This window comes from Plectrocnemia conspersa, unplaced genomic scaffold (assembly GCF_051122295.1).
Source record: "Plectrocnemia conspersa isolate PC_06_02 unplaced genomic scaffold, ASM5112229v1 ptg000005l, whole genome shotgun sequence".
Lineage (NCBI taxonomy): Eukaryota > Metazoa > Arthropoda > Insecta > Trichoptera > Polycentropodidae > Plectrocnemia > Plectrocnemia conspersa.
Genome location: NW_028277169.1, coordinates 12,947,321 through 12,963,597, shown reverse-complemented (window position 1 = coordinate 12,963,597; position 16,277 = coordinate 12,947,321). Strand labels below are relative to the sequence as shown.

The window sequence follows — 16,277 nt, the reverse complement described above, 5'->3', positions numbered from 1 at the left end:
ATGTTTTTGATTAAAATATATTAAAAATTAAATAAAAATAAACACAATCACAGTTATAAAAATATTAAGAAACGATGATAGCCAAGATGATTTCTGATCCCTGCAAAAATATTTTTTTTATTACGAAAAGTAGTCGGTCAAAATTAAAACGTAGGGTCTATGCATCTAAACAAAAAGGTTATGATTTGAGTTGTTTAATATTAAAAAAAATAAAAAAAAAACACGGGCCCTCCGGTGGAAAAAGAAATACATCCCGCATGGTGCGTTCGGTGCGTCGCGACGTCGCAAGGTCGCCAGTAGCCGGCGATTTTCCGCAGCCGCGCGGCCGGAGCGTCGGGCCGGAGAGAGGCGTTAGCGCCTCCGGCGCGGCGGGCGCCGTCTGCGGTTAAAAATAGCGCCGGAGTCGGAAAGGAGGCGGAGGCTCGGACGGCCGGCGGCCGAATCGATAGGCGGCGGCGGCGACGCACACGCGCGCGCCCCGAGATCGGCGCGTCCTTTATTTGCGAGCATTAGCGAAAACAACTTTTAAGTAGCGAGGGGACGGGGAGTAGGAGAGGGCGGCGGCGGAGGCCCGGGTTGCCACATTGCCGAATCGGGAGGGGTGCGCAAGTCGCACCGTCGCACACGGTGATGATTTGTGCTCTATCTAATGTTTAATATAAAACGACTACGCTTGGTTGGCAACACTGCTATTTCCGTGTGTTTAATACGGCCGTGCTCACATTATCAACTCATTCGAAAATTTTGACTTTATTTCTTATCAGATAGTATCAAGAATATTTAGTGAATACAGTGTCTGCAACATCAAGACTATGTTGTTCTTAGCCAAAAATATTTTTTCTCTAATAGTTTTTTGCAGATTTTGACAGAAAATATATTAAAACAGCAAAATAATACTCCTTATTGACCACACGATTTTTTGATACGATTTTGTAGTGAACTGTAACGTCATAATTTAAATAAAACAGTAAAGGAAGCCTCGACATTCGATCGAACTTGACATGCTTTTTTATTTTGGCTCTTAGGTGTGACTATGGATCGTCAACCACTTCATTCTTTTTTTTTTGAATTGTTATGAAATGTTAAACCTAAATTTAATAAGAAAAGCCTATTGAGGTTTATGTTGGGAAAAATATAGGTATGAGTTAATCAAATAAAATGCCGTAGACCATTTTTGATTAATATTTCTTTCACTCTCTTCATTTATATTTTTAACTTAAAAGCGATTAAATAGTTAAAACATTGGCAAACTACCCTTAATATCAATATAGTTATAGAAACGAAATCGTCTGGGTAATGTTTGTAGAAAACATCGAAAAACTCTGCAATACTTTGAGCTGATATAAAACATACTATTGTTGTGATTAGTACAATGGATCGTTCATATTTAATTTAAAATGTATGTTCAAGATGTTTTTTTTTGTCACTTTTGGAAGATTTACCAAAATGGTGTTTAATAGTAAATTAATACTAGATCGATGCTTAACTTTAGTAGTTCTATAACTAAATTCACATTGTTTTGTGAAGAGTTGTGTCATTAGATTAAATTTCTTAATGTAAATATATGATCATAAAAAATGCAATCTAATATTGTATATTACATATACATATATCATATAAATACTGTACTATTCTTTGCTTTAATATAAAGTGTGATGCTGTTGCTTAAATCATCAGAAAAAAAAACGAAAACGTTCTTCAGAAAAAAATAAATTGTTATACACGTATTATATAAAAAAAAGTTTATGGTAAAGTCTAAAAAATTAATATTGTTTAAAGACTGACCAAACATTTGATTTAAGTTTCGTTTCCAGCTAAAAATAAGCTAAAACTTAATTTTTTACGTTGTCTAAAACATGACAAGCTTATCTTGGTATAGAAAAAAATATTAAAAAAAAACTGTCTTACTGGCTTTCGATCTGTTTGACTTTATTGTGTTAATTTTTTTATTATTTTACTAATATATTGTAATATTTTATTCATATACTAAACATTTCCCGTGTGTTATCAGACTTTTTATTTTATAGTAGATATTTTTTTTAAAAATTAATGTTTTTCGATTTTTTGCAGAAGTTCATTTTGTTGAGGGCTCAAATAGTCATAAAATACTCACAAGTACGTTATAGTGTGAACAGTCGGTCTAATTGCGGATATTAGAAATATTTTGTGTGAGATATACTACTATATTAAGAAAAAGGGCAGGCACGTTGATAATGGTAATATTCAAAAACATATTTTTTTAGCAGAAGAATTTTCTGAAAAAAAGCTGCCAATTTTTTAGCGAATTTTTGTTCAATGAATTATAATATGAATTGACTGTATTGGTCAATAGTTTAAGAAAATTATTATAAGAAGTGGTCCTTTTACGTCAATCTCAAGATTAAAAACAGTGGTTTTTATCAAAACTCACCATTACTAATAATGTTTAGTAAGATTTGACTAATAATATGAATTAATAACAATTAACAAATCACCATAACAAATACTTAATGTGACTTGAAAAAAGGAATTAGTTTTGGTGAATAAACAGACAGGATTTAGCAGTAATACATAATATTCACCTATATAATTATAATTATGATTTCTAGAGCTTTCAATCTTACCAATACACATTATGATGATTATTATAAATCAGGCTGGGTCGTAAATATTAAATATTAAAAATTCTTTGATGAAAAACTACTTTAATTCAGATACATAAAATAAAAAAAAGGTTTTCCTAGATTTTCCTTATCTCAGGAATGAATACCGTGATAAATGATTTAACATAATATTAAATTTGGTTGTACATATTGACATATATTGATTGTAAGCTGTAGTTTTCAATCAATAAGCAACATATTTTGATGTCTCAATATTTACTTAGTAGTTGTTTATTGTCTTTACCCTGTTAAAATGTATTAGACTAACGTCTGTGATGCTGCATTGAAACCACTACATATGTACAGTTGAGATGTTATGAATAATAAAAATAATGTTTTCTTAAGCTCCTTCACTCATATAAAGTATCTCATATAATGAAAAAAGAATATTTTTACACGGTTTAGGTTTTGGCCGAAAATGTAAAAAGTGGAGCATAAAATCGTCTCGAATCCGTCATAGTATGAACGATCGGGCTGGTAGCATTGCTTTGGTTTAGTCTGCTGCACTACAGATTTTTTTATAACAACATTTGGTCTAGTGGGAGTAGGAAAAAACATATGTGAAATCATTTCGTGTCCGTAATAGTGTGAACGATCGGTCTATTTGCATCGTTTATGTTTCAACCAGCTGCTACGCAGGATCTCGGGTCGATCGATTCGGGTCGAGTCGGAGAAGAAGTCTGCGGAAAATGTCGGAAAACTGTCCGGGTCCGGATCCAGCTAGAGGTGGCAACCCTGCGCGGGGCGAGCGGCGCGGCGAGGGCGTCGGCGGCGGGGCGGGGGCAGCGATGCTGCGCGCCTCTCTCAGTGCCGCTCGGGAGCCGCGCCGGGACCGACGCCGCCGACGTTGACGTCGCGCAGCGTCACGCGCTGGCCGGGGGTGGGGGTCGACGCGCGCCGAGGGTGGGGGAACCACCCTTCGCCCCCGCGGAGGAAAGGGTGCAGCCGCGGCCGCGAGTGCATTCGGACGCGGGCCGTCCCGCCGGCGCCAGCCGATGCACTCCGAATACCGCACACTACCGCTAGTACCGAAATACCGCCGCCGACATCCGACACCGGCGCGCCACAGAGCGTTGTTTGCTTTAGCTGGTTGACTCCGGGTCAAATTGTGTCCGATTCGTGTCATTTGGTCCCCTTCAACCAGCTGTAGTTGACATCTGCCACGCAACGGATCTTCATCTCCAAGCATAACTACGTACGTGCGCGCTATCGAGGTCGCGCCGAAAGCCGATATCGTTCCGCGTTCTAAAAGCGCGCCGCTCTATATATAAACGCGCGCATCGGCCAGTCGAACGTTTATTTTCGCGCACCCGGCCCGAATTATTTGCGGAAAACGCGCGAAAATCAATCTCGCGCCGATCAATGGGCGCCGGAAAATGTGCACAAGTGCTCCGGTCCCGCGGCGGGACGGTAGTGACCTCTTTTAGCCGTAGACCGTGTCTTGAGCCGAAGCGTCGTTTGATCTACAAGATTGATTTTTAGGTAGAACACTGTGATACTGGGTGACTCCTAGTATCAAAGTGTCCTATCTGGGAATTGAAATTCGTCAGTTGCAGCAGTGAAAATTCTCGAGACACGGCTCGGCTCGGCTTAATATCGATTGTACTTATGCCAATTGTTACGTTTATTATACATATTTGTTCCACTAGCATAGAAGAAGAAGAATAAGAAGACAACCAACAGAGTGTTTTCGTCAGAATACACTATAACGCGGTATTTGCATCTCTCTAAGTCTTTGGACAAATTGCCAGCTGAAGACAATGTCAACAACAAACACTACTAATAATTGCTATTATATTGTATTTTAAACACTTTTTCATTAGACAAATGTAGCTTAACTAGCAATTTACCGAAATATCAACTAAAATAAAAACACAATATTTTCACTATAAAATCTGAATTTTATTAAAAAGCTGATTTTTATTATTATTTATTTTTTAAAAGCCGCCATTTATAATTTGACCGTAACAAACTAAGCTAAAATATTAAACAAAGCAATTTTTAATTTTATCCGCATTCCATTAAATTATAATTTTGACACTAATTTTCGTCAATGATGAGGCGGACATTATCACGTGTTAACTTATTTTTAATTACAGTATCCTCCCTCTATCTTACAAAAAGCACAAAAGGGTGAAATTTCCATCGAAATTTACCTATAATTGGTATATTTTAGCTTTGAACATAAATTGGACCAATGTAAAGTTTAATTGCATTATTAATTAAAAATGCAATCGTATCGTTTATTTAACAATTTATATAATTTTTTGTAAGTAGAATCTTAGAATTTCAGAAAGAGATGAAAATCATCAGATGAAAGAAGATCAAAGAACTACACTCGATTCTAGCAGCGGAATCGAATTACATCCTATACGCGAAATATATAAATTAATGCAATCTAATAATAGAGAAAAAATTCAAAGTTCACAAGATCATTTTAAATTTCATTCCATAAAAGATTAAGGTCTGCTTTGTTGATTTGAATTAAGGCAAAGCATACACGAGTTAATTATATTTAGCTTCAGAATAATACAGAAAAACAGCTTCAAGGAAAAGTCAAGAGCTTTTAGCTTAAACGCCTTAATGGGAAAATTGTTTTTTAATTAAAACTCGTTGTAAGAGCAGCTTATTAATTAGTGATAATTTAAGATTTTTCGCATCTATTCTATTTATATAAGTGCGATCTAAAAATATGATCCGTTTAATTCAAGACAAACAGACTGAGAATTCATGAGTATTTTTAGAACGCATAGACATTCAAAGCGCGTTTAATCTAGAATCATAGATAGAGACAACATATAACGAGCAAAATAAAATGATCAATTGACTTAGATTAGATCTGCTTATGCGAGCATTTAAAGCATATCTTTCAATCAATGTAATAAATATAAGCTTTGAGTATATATTTCCTAGTTTATTCTAAAGTATATAATTTGATAAGTAAATGGGGTTTGCTTAACGATAATGAGTGTGAGATACTTAGATATTTACAAATTAATTTAAAAATATAAACTTTTATGGTAAGAATGATTTTAAAAATTAATAGTTATATTATATTGCATATTTATATTTTTTTTAAAACCACAGCTAAAATGTCTTCTGCTCAATGGTAGGTAAAGGTATTGAAATAATTTATCAGGCTAAATGATCATATTATATTAACTAGAAATAACTATACACATTTTCATGGCGAGCTAACTTGACATAGCATAAACAATATTTTATACTTTGTTTAAAATCACATAAGTAAATCTGCAAAGCTTAATGTAGCTTAACACATTATAACAATAATATTTTATTAAAAATAGCTATAAATATTTCATCGATCAATGATGGTATATATGATACACTAAACAATATTTTTTACTTATTTAATTATTTTTCGTTTAAAAAACAAAGCTTAATGTAAAAATAAATATGTAGTTAAACACATTCTTACTAAAGTAAAGCTGCAAAGTTTAATGTAAAAATAAATATGTAGTTAAACACATTATTACTAAATATTATATTTAGCTTCAATAATAATTTATTTATTTGCTAAAGCACATTTAATTTATTTTTTAGATTTCTCTTTACCTTTGGCTGTGTTTTAAAATACAGTCAAAACTGATAGACCTCATTATTTGATTCACAAGATTAATAACAATTCACTACGCGTATACATATTTAAAGATATTTTGGAAATAAGATTTAAAGAGTTGTTCACAATCAATCATTCCATATCCAACTTTAACACCAATCATATCGCTCCATTATCCGATCCATCTCTAACAGAGATTTCCGCGCCGTCTCTCCGACTTTCAGAACGACCATTCTCCTCGCGCAAAACTCGAATACATTTCTTCTAAACTATTTGCATGTATATCGCAAAACATTTCGATTTCCACGCCGGCACAGGACCCCCATATACCCCATTACGCCCCACACCCATATCTTTTCGCACGACCTCACGCGCATATTGATCTTTCGCCCCCGCGGGATTTTCTTTTTGCGGCGGTTCTTGATATATGTATACACACATATATTTAATCTACATATTACACGAGGCCCGGCGATGTAAATTGAACGCAAGATTGCCTAAGATGTGTATCAGCAGCATCCGTATCGTTGTTCATGCCGCCATTGTAGCCTCTGGACGTTATCTTATTACGATTCCGTCTATCCGAGTTTCAGGTAACATTTACACACACAGAGCACGAGACCTTATCTACCGCACCCTCTCCTTGTTTCGTTGTGTATATGCTAATTTGTTTGAGTTATTGTTACAGAACTGCGGACCGACCCCCTGGCCGCACACATTCCGGTACATTTTGCATGGACGCTCGATGTAGACGGTATAGTGTGAGTTGATCGAGCGTGAAAGCTCGTAAAATTGTGTTACGTAGACTATATTTCACACTTACAGCAGTGTGCTAATCTTCAAGGTTATAGCGTGTTTCGGACGATGGTTCAAGTGGGTGGTTCTAATCTCGAAACTGTACTTTTTAATATATCACATTTTTTACATAATTTGAGGGACTCTTATTTCGGAATCACAACAAGAAGTTTTAAATAGATATTCGTTTAACTTTAATATACATATGCAGAAGGTTAGCCAAAACTTAAAAATGGCGATTGAATTAATTAAAATAAAAAAATATTGTACAAGACTTAATTTATCAAGAATTCACAAAGAGAACAATAAATATGATAGTATAAAAAGTAATCAATAACTTAATGACTATAAAGCAAAAAAATAATCTTTACAATATTTTCTAATGAAACTGCGAGAGTTGAGACTTACTGAGTGATTTTTGTAGAATCTACTAAAATATTATTCTACTCCTATTCACACTTTTATGTTTTCAAGATTTTGATATTATTGTCGTTGCCTTTTACTGTTTATATTACCCATACATTTCAATATGTTATTAAGTATGCTAAGATGAAATATAAACTCAAATTTAAATTAGGTTTTAGATTGCTTAGTAAGGAATTATAGCTGATTACTACAAGTGAAATTTCATTGTTAATTTAACAAGATTGACGAGTCTTAATGAATTACAAATTCCAAACTCTTCCATTGCTTTGTATAATACGTTAAGATGCCTGCTCAACTTGGATTCATATATATTTTAAAGGATCTTTTGCAGGGGGTGTATTTGATCCAATATGAAATACTCCCTTACAAATCCACTTTGATAGTCTCCTACAATGAAGTCTTTATTGTAGAGCAAATATAATGAATATTTATATCATACGTTGAGCAGAATAATCCATTGATAGTTTTCACACAGTAGAAGATCGCCCTTTTTATGTTCTCCCTTGTTCCAGTTCTCAACAACATATTACCTAGTATTTCCATACATCTTTAATTATTTCATAATGCACTACAGAAGTTTAACTTTTGTACCGCAAGATTAGTTATATTTAAGTCATTTAAGATGGTGTATCAAGATCGTTTTCCAATTTTCTTCTTCGTTATTTAGAAGCTCTTGGAAGTGATCAGAACAAATAATATAAAAATCCAGACTTTTATGTAAGATGATTTTATCATTGAATCAGCAGCAGTTTAAATTTCTTCCGAGAGCTATTTATTTATATTTTGTAGAACTGTCTAAAATAGTTATTAGGGTTCAACTATTCTAACAAATAAAGCTGCAAGTTTTCGTAGTTGAATCTATGCATTTCAAGGTATTTTAAGTTTGGAATATTTTTTTAGAGTTCCTGCTCTTCGACATTTCTCATTAAATCAATCTGACAAGGTATTATTTATAGTATTTTTATACAGCTTCTTTGATTGCGCCTCGAAAATGTTTCTGGTTTATTTCTTGCAAAAGAGTACACTAGTATATTGTTACTATTATGACAAAATTGTATTCTTTAGAGTTGTATTAATCATTGGCATCTGGATTTTAAAATACTTGTTCTCAATTTGGCTATGACTAGCAGATGATCAGAATCAATGTTTGTGCCTTTATAGCTTTTCACGTCGATAAGGTTTAGCTATTAACATCCATAAAAAAGTGGACTATTTGGTTTATGATCCATCTGGAACATTGTTCCCCTGAAGATCATACGTTATATAAACCATGAATATGCATTATAAACTGTTCTTTATATACTTTAGCATCCATATCACATAGTAGGATATCATTCTAGGATAATATCATATGTCATAAGAACATAAATATTTTTATTGGTTGGTGCAGGTTATGCTGTAGTTATGAAATATCTTTTTTATTCAGATAATAAATATTCTGTGACTTATGCGAAGTCAGTTCCAAATGTATGTTTATTTAAACATTAGCTGTATTATATGGTGTCATATCTCTGCTATTCAGTATATCATTATCAGTTCAACGAATCTAATGCAGTATTTTGTAAGTACATCTAGCAAGTTTTTTTCAGTGTATGGTAGTTAATCCTACGCTAAATCCCAAGACGAATTCAAAGTTTTACTTTTACATTTTATAGCGCTAAATATTTTCAATTTGTCCATTGCTATCTGCTATGATCATAAAATATACTATTATGGAATTACTGGTACTGTTGCTTAAACGATTTGTCTATTGCAGTACTATATCTATCTATAAGATACTAGAAAATATAGTATTATCCCACAATAGAGTTGCTGCTTCAATGGCAAATAAACACCATTACTGGACTTTTTTATTATCTTACGGAACCAACAATAAATCTCATGGAATAATATTTTTGTACCTATATAAAGTCATGTTTTTCACACGATAACAATTTATAGTTTACTAATAAAATAATGTATTGAATTGGCATGGCTTGCAAATTATCTGGGGATTGGAAAATGAAGTCAAAGTATCGTTAATTTCTATAGTAAAGAAGATGTATCAATGTGCCGCTTCGAAATATCATAAACGTATATGCACCAATAGAATAAAAATATGATATAATGAAATACACCTTACATGACGAATTATATGCTTGACAAAGAAATGATATTAAAATCATCATAAGAGACATAAAATAAGCAATTTATTTATTAAGCTTGTGAACTTGTGCGTATCCAAAAGTATCGATGATATGATATGTTGACGTTAAGATGGAAAAGCCAAAGTCTTCATTGACGCAAGGTATATGCACAATCTAATCATATTGTAGGGCTAAAGTAGACTCAGACCATTGCTTAACCTTTGCAAAATTGTGTAATCGCATATCCCATTTGAAACCAGAAAAATCAATGCTTAGTTAAAAATATAACATGGAACTAATAAAAAAATATGGACGTAGCATCACAGTATAAACAAAAAATAAAAGAGTGCTTCTACAACTACGAAAACAATGCTACACAAGAAGAATTTAAAACAAATTGTAATTACTGTAAAAATGTTGTTACATCAGCAGCAGAAAATGCCCATAAAACAGATGGCAAGAAATTTAAATAAGAAATGGTTCAATAAAGCATATCAAGAAATAACCAGGATGAAAAAAATGGCATATAAAATAATGCAGCAAAGAGCTTTTGTTTAAAACTAGAAATTACTGCGCAGAGAAAAAAATAACACGAAAAAAGAAAAAAACGACAAAATGGAGTAGCCCGGCACAGGACCGAATAATATGGAAAATATTTTTAAGGAAAGCTTTGGGTTATCGGTCCAATAGTGACGATGAAAGAAAATGTGTGGAAAGCTAGCGACATAATGCCAATCAATAAGATGTAAGTTTAAATCTCATACATCATTCAAAATAAGTTTTACCACACTTTTTTTTAATAGGGATGAATATAAAAATGGATTGTAAAAAGTATCACTAGAGAGCATTGGTGTCTGATTAGCGTGAAGCAAATTTGTATAGATAGTATAGAAAAATACAATTTCTAAAATCCTTTATATATTTTTCCCCAATAAACTTACCGTTTAACTGTTAGCGAATCATATACCACGTGTAAATAGATTCATTCCAAATTTAAACCATAAGTGGAAAGCACAAATTTCCAGCAATCTGTACGTTTATTTTGTGAGTGAATATAAATAGCTGTATACATACAAACATATTGTATAACCGTCCCGATCCATTCTGGGCCATTGAATAAACCTAATATATGTTGTTCGTATACCTCACCCCCCAAAGCGTTCCTCCTGTTCAATAGCACTCCTCCTATTTGTATAGAGTCGTTAATGGCGCGAGCTCCCTTTTAATTTATAAATTGGGTTAATGGGTTGGCTCGAAGAGAATTTCCTTCCGCGAGACGCCCTTCGGAACCTGCCTGCCTTCGATAGTGGAAGACATTAATCTTCGGTTATTTTCAAAAGGGCGACGACGGCATTCAAGGGAATTACACTGGTGCGTCATCTGGTGATTGAAAATAATTGAGATGGACCTGAGGAGACTGGCCCTTTTTATTCAAGGGGTGTTTTTCATTGGGACACACTCTACCACAGCCGCCTTTTCCTTTTACCTCATTCAGAGAACGATCCTAGAGCTTTCAGTATGTGTTAATGTTTAATCTTATTTCGAAGGGATCCAATGGGATGTCATTGTAAGAGTTTTGTGTTTGGAATTGTAATCAGCAACATAACAATATCGTGTAAACATTTTTATATTTGCACTCTTCTTCGAAAATATAAAAATTAAATAAAACAACATACCAACGATATATCGATTGCTCGTTATCTCCTGATGAGGCAATTAAAAATGTATTTTGCGAAACAGTACTCAATTCCCAATAAGCCGCGAGTTTCGATGAAAAACATCCCCTAAGAGAGCTGCTGTTTTTTTAATAGAGATTTTTAGGTACAAATATATATGTGTAACGTCAAACGCATGCTTTTTTTATAAAAATTATTATGTTTTATACTAAGAAAAAATTATCAAAGCATAGGTTTGGATAAAAAAATTCAGGAATACGTGTTTTAATAGATATTATTTAAAAATATCAGTTTTTCAATTTATTTTCAGATTGAAAAAATATTATTATTAAATATTACATTTTTTAATTCAATTGCATAAGTAAAAAATGTTTAAATAAGTTTTTTATACATTAGTATAGAATTTAATTTGTCAAAAAAGTAAATTTCTGTAAGTGGAAAATTTCGATTATGTTTGTGATCTAAACACTTGGTCACTTAGAAGCTACGATGTCTGCTAATACTAATTATAAACTGTTAAATATAATAGAATTATTTTAAAAGTCTAAAATTAAAAATTAGTATAAAAATAATAACTTTGCTTTATAAAATATATTTGAATACTGAAATTATGACAGCCATTATTTTAGCCTTTAACTAAAACGGCCAAAAATATTTTTTAATATGGATTAATAACATAGATATACACATAAACAGACCATGTACACATAATATTAAATCTACATTGTTTAAAAAATAGGATTTTAACAAAAAGATTATTATAAATTTTGTCCTATTTATTTTTTACAACATAACATCAATTTTATCTCCCCCGTCACTAATTGACTTTTGCTATAAAAAATCATAATTTTTTATCTTTTATTAATATTTAATTGGCAAGATATGCTTATTATTTAAACTACTTTTTTTATTAAAAAACCGGTGGGATGAACACATGTTATAATACAGCATGTGATAAGGCATTTTAATTGTCTAAGAAAAAATCGTGTTTTATGTTAAAATGGGACACCACCGTGGGTAATATTTTAACAGTTTAAGTCACAAGGTACACGCTTTAAATCAGAAATGATTAAAATATCCATCATCATGAGAAAATGTAACGCGTGCATTCAAATTTATACTCAAAACAAATCATTAAATGATGGATATATTACTGTTTATCAGTCAACAGCAATTTGTTAAAAAAAATCTAGTCCATTTTTCTGTAATTGGTCATTTAAGAAAAGAGGCTAATAAGAAAATCTTTGATTGAGAAGACCATGTATATTAATACGGAAATGATTCGAATCTGAAAATTTACACAAAAATCTAAGACTTTCTCAGACTTCTTATACCGATATTATCACTTGAGTTCAAGGCATCATATCTTTAAGAGCTCTCTAACATGGACTTCAATTCAATGAAGGCCAATCCATTTTTAAGCAAAAGCCGCCGCTTCTTTTTTTAAAAGACACCCACGAAAAACTCTTTTAATTTTTGCACAATAAAATAAATAATATTTTTTTAATTTTAAAGACATGGAATATGCAAGTATCTAAGTAAGCTTTTAGGACTTTAAAATACAATAAGCTCAGCAGGCAACAAATAAAAAGATAATCGAGTAATTGAAACAAGTGTACCTTATTTCTGTAGGAGTGTCTATAATATAATTAAAAAGCATTAACATGACAATGGTTTAGCTTATATTAAAAAACATTAGAGATCGGTAGAGCACCTAAATTGCACAATAACCACGCAGACTTCTTAAATAAATTACCACAAAAAATCAGTTGTTTATAAGCTTTGAATCTTGTCTAGATAAAAAAATAAATAGTTAGATTATTAATAATTATCGGACAGTTACCCAATGGAAGGGCTTTGAGAATATAAACTTTCACAAAGGGTGGTATTAACTAGTGCGATTGGCTCCTATTTGGTCTTATTTTATATTTGTCCAAGCTAAATTGTGACATACTAATGAGACCAAAATTACACAAATGACTCCATCAAGTCCATCAAACAATTAATTAAAATACTTCGAACTGACACTGATTTCTAAAAAAACAATCAAAAGAAGTGCGGGAGTGATGCCTTTCTCAACTGATATTATTTTTTAAATGTAAAGAAGAAAGATGAATATTTAATCTTTACTGAAAAAACTATAATACGTTTTTGAAAGAGCTGCTATGTGAGCTACTACTAGATGCTTCTTATTTGGTCTTTTGATTACCATCTATAAGAAGAAAATAATAAAACATTTGCAAGGCAATCATTTTTAGGCACTGAGCAAAGTAAAACGATCCATAAATGAGTGAATACACAATACTTCAGGAATTCCTAGAACTTTATATATTGTATATATTAGTCATGTCTCGATAAAATTATGAAACGCTAGTTTATATCAACAAAACATAATACATACATATATTCTAAGCGACAAGGGGAAACATAATGTATGAAATCGGACAGCTTCTCTGTCTAAAATTAACCTCACAGTATAAAAGGCACATGTCACACAATTTCTCCGTCAAATGTCGGTCACGGTTTCGGGCGAACGACCCGCTTTTTCTTTTACGACCTCCACCGACAAATCGCACCCATCCAACCGGTTACCGCGCTCGCACGTGCCCTCTCGTTATTTAGGGATGTTCTCACGTGAATTTTACGGCCGTTACTAAAAACGGAGGCAGAGCGGCCGCGGTTAATTAAATGTAATTATTTCCAACCTTGAAATTGTTTCACCCCCCGGTTTCGCCTTTTTATATAGGTACGTATACACAGTATCGATTTAGGCGCGCTCTGAATTTTAATGAAAGTCTGTGCGTTAAGGTTTCTCGGTTCTTTTGCCCTTTGTGCGAAAAATAATGAAGTGCGTATTGTTTTTTTTATTATTTAATATTGTTTTATGATTATGCCGTTAATTAAAAATTTGTTTTGTTTCGATTGTTTCAATTAAAACGGAAGGAACATGCGTAGGTTTTTTAATAAGAAGAATGCGCATACTTCGGGGTTTGTTTTTTTAATAAATTACATAAATATTTTTGCGAATTCTTAAAAAAAGCAAATTGTATTTTTAGAGCATTTAAGAACAGCCTCCTTAATTTTTAGTTTATAGCCGTAATCAAAAATATAATAATATTATTTTATAACTGCAAATAAATATAAATAAATAAATCCTCTATGGTAATATTAATCTATGCAACTATCGCTAAGTGTTTCACAATTGTAAATTAACCAATTCATGTCAATGATTCGAGTGGGCATGAATTTCAGGCTCTTATTAATCATCTACTGCCAGATGGACATTATAAACAAATCTGCTACACATTCATTAATGACATAAAAGAAAAAATATTTTTTATTACAATGGTTGTGGAATAACACGAAGGAATTATTTTGTGAGAATAATAATACATTCTTAAGACAACTAGAAAGTACAGAGCCCTTAAAGTGCTGCACTGATAATAAAAATAGCAAAATGTTTCGTTTTTGGCAAAACATTTGGCTATCGTTTTAACCGCGGTTCCTGAAGTAACACTCTTAAATCAGCTTCCATTGTCTGGAATACTTATATATTTTGTTTATTTATCAGAGCTCAGAAATTTTCCTAAGATATATATTAAAAAATAAGTATGGATCATATTTAAGTTGTCAATCTTACCGATGTAATTTCTACTTTACAAAGCACATTTTGAGGGATAATTTCAAGAATCTGCAGACCCCTATCTATTGATTTTGTCTGACCCGTAGAAGATTTATTCAGATCAATACAAAATCCATAGACTCAAAAACAGTAAATTGAAAATATTTCAGAAAATCTCCAGGAATAATAAGTTCATACATAAAATATTTTTTGTCCAGATGAATATATAATGATACACGTTTTTTCATTCAATCAGCATATATTTATACGGAAATCGTTCTCTAAACAAGATTTTTTTAAGAGAGATAAGACCTTCATAATAATTAGTCCTGATTTAAGAGAGATAAGACCTTCATATAAATTGAACTGATTTGGTCCAAAAAACCATTTTTGAGAGGACAACTCAACCTTTTATATGCTTGGCTTGACGCCAGAGGCATCCTTCTCATCTTTAATGAAAGGGTTATATTGTGGACTCACGCTGCATCACAGACAAGTCTCCGATAAGAGCCTGTGCCCCCTTGTCTAGCAAATGATAACACCATATGGCGCGTTGCTGAGGGTCTACGCCCTAGATAAATGTGCTCCAAAACTAACTCATCTTTTGTGTATTTAACCATTGTTGTTTCTTTGCATATACATTTATATTATCTTTTTTTTAATCAGATAAATTAAACGAATGATCATCAGTTTTCAAAATTTAAATTCGACTAGAGATTCAATCGGAATATATTCGCCCTTTTTAAGGTTGTTGAAATATTCGTTCATATTTTTCGTGAAATATTTAAAAAAATTTATTCTACAATTTTTTAACAATTTTTTCATAGAGTAACAAACTGTTTTCTTTAATTTTATTAAAAAAATATTTTATTTTTTTATGTAATATATAAGAGCAATAAACTAAAAAAAATAGTCACATAGAAAATAAAAAAAACACATTAAAATTACCGAAAATCCAGAAATTTCGTTATAAAGCTGTGGACCTTTTCAATGGCTCTTTCAAATCAATACGAATAATATTTAATTTCAATTATGTTTAACCCTATAAACGCCATCGCCTTTTTAGTGATTCGCCTGTTATTTGTTTTCATGCGTCATTATATTTTTCTAAGAATAAATAAAAAATATTTGGTTTACCGATAAATGAAGCTAATACCATATTCTTTAATAATTAAAAAAATGTAGATAATTCGGTAACTTGTTTTAAAAAAATAATTTGTTTATAAAAATAATCAACAAGTGACTCATCGGTGAGTCGCTGACGTTTAAGTGGTTAAAGTAAAGTAATAGTTAGCAAATCACTCTCAAAACAGCAAAAATAATCTATATACAAGTTCGTAATTATCTGAAGTTTTAATATTTATTGCCCTATAATATTTAAATTAACATCAATATTTTTATTAATTTTAA

General features: G+C 32.1%; 1 protein-coding gene and 1 long non-coding RNA gene across 2 annotated transcripts in view; both read right to left on the bottom strand.

Moving 5' to 3' along the window:
• The window catches only part of LOC148234885 (E3 ubiquitin-protein ligase mib1-like), a 660,035-nt gene that overhangs the window by 127,189 nt on the left and 516,569 nt on the right, over positions 1 to 16,277 (bottom strand). The window lies entirely within an intron of this gene.
• Positions 6,195 to 11,049, bottom strand: LOC148234887 (uncharacterized). Its single transcript, XR_015809559.1, has 2 exons — positions 9,053 to 11,049; positions 6,195 to 8,989 (listed from the first exon to the last, which is right to left on the bottom strand). It is a non-coding gene; the product is annotated as an uncharacterized LOC148234887 (long non-coding RNA).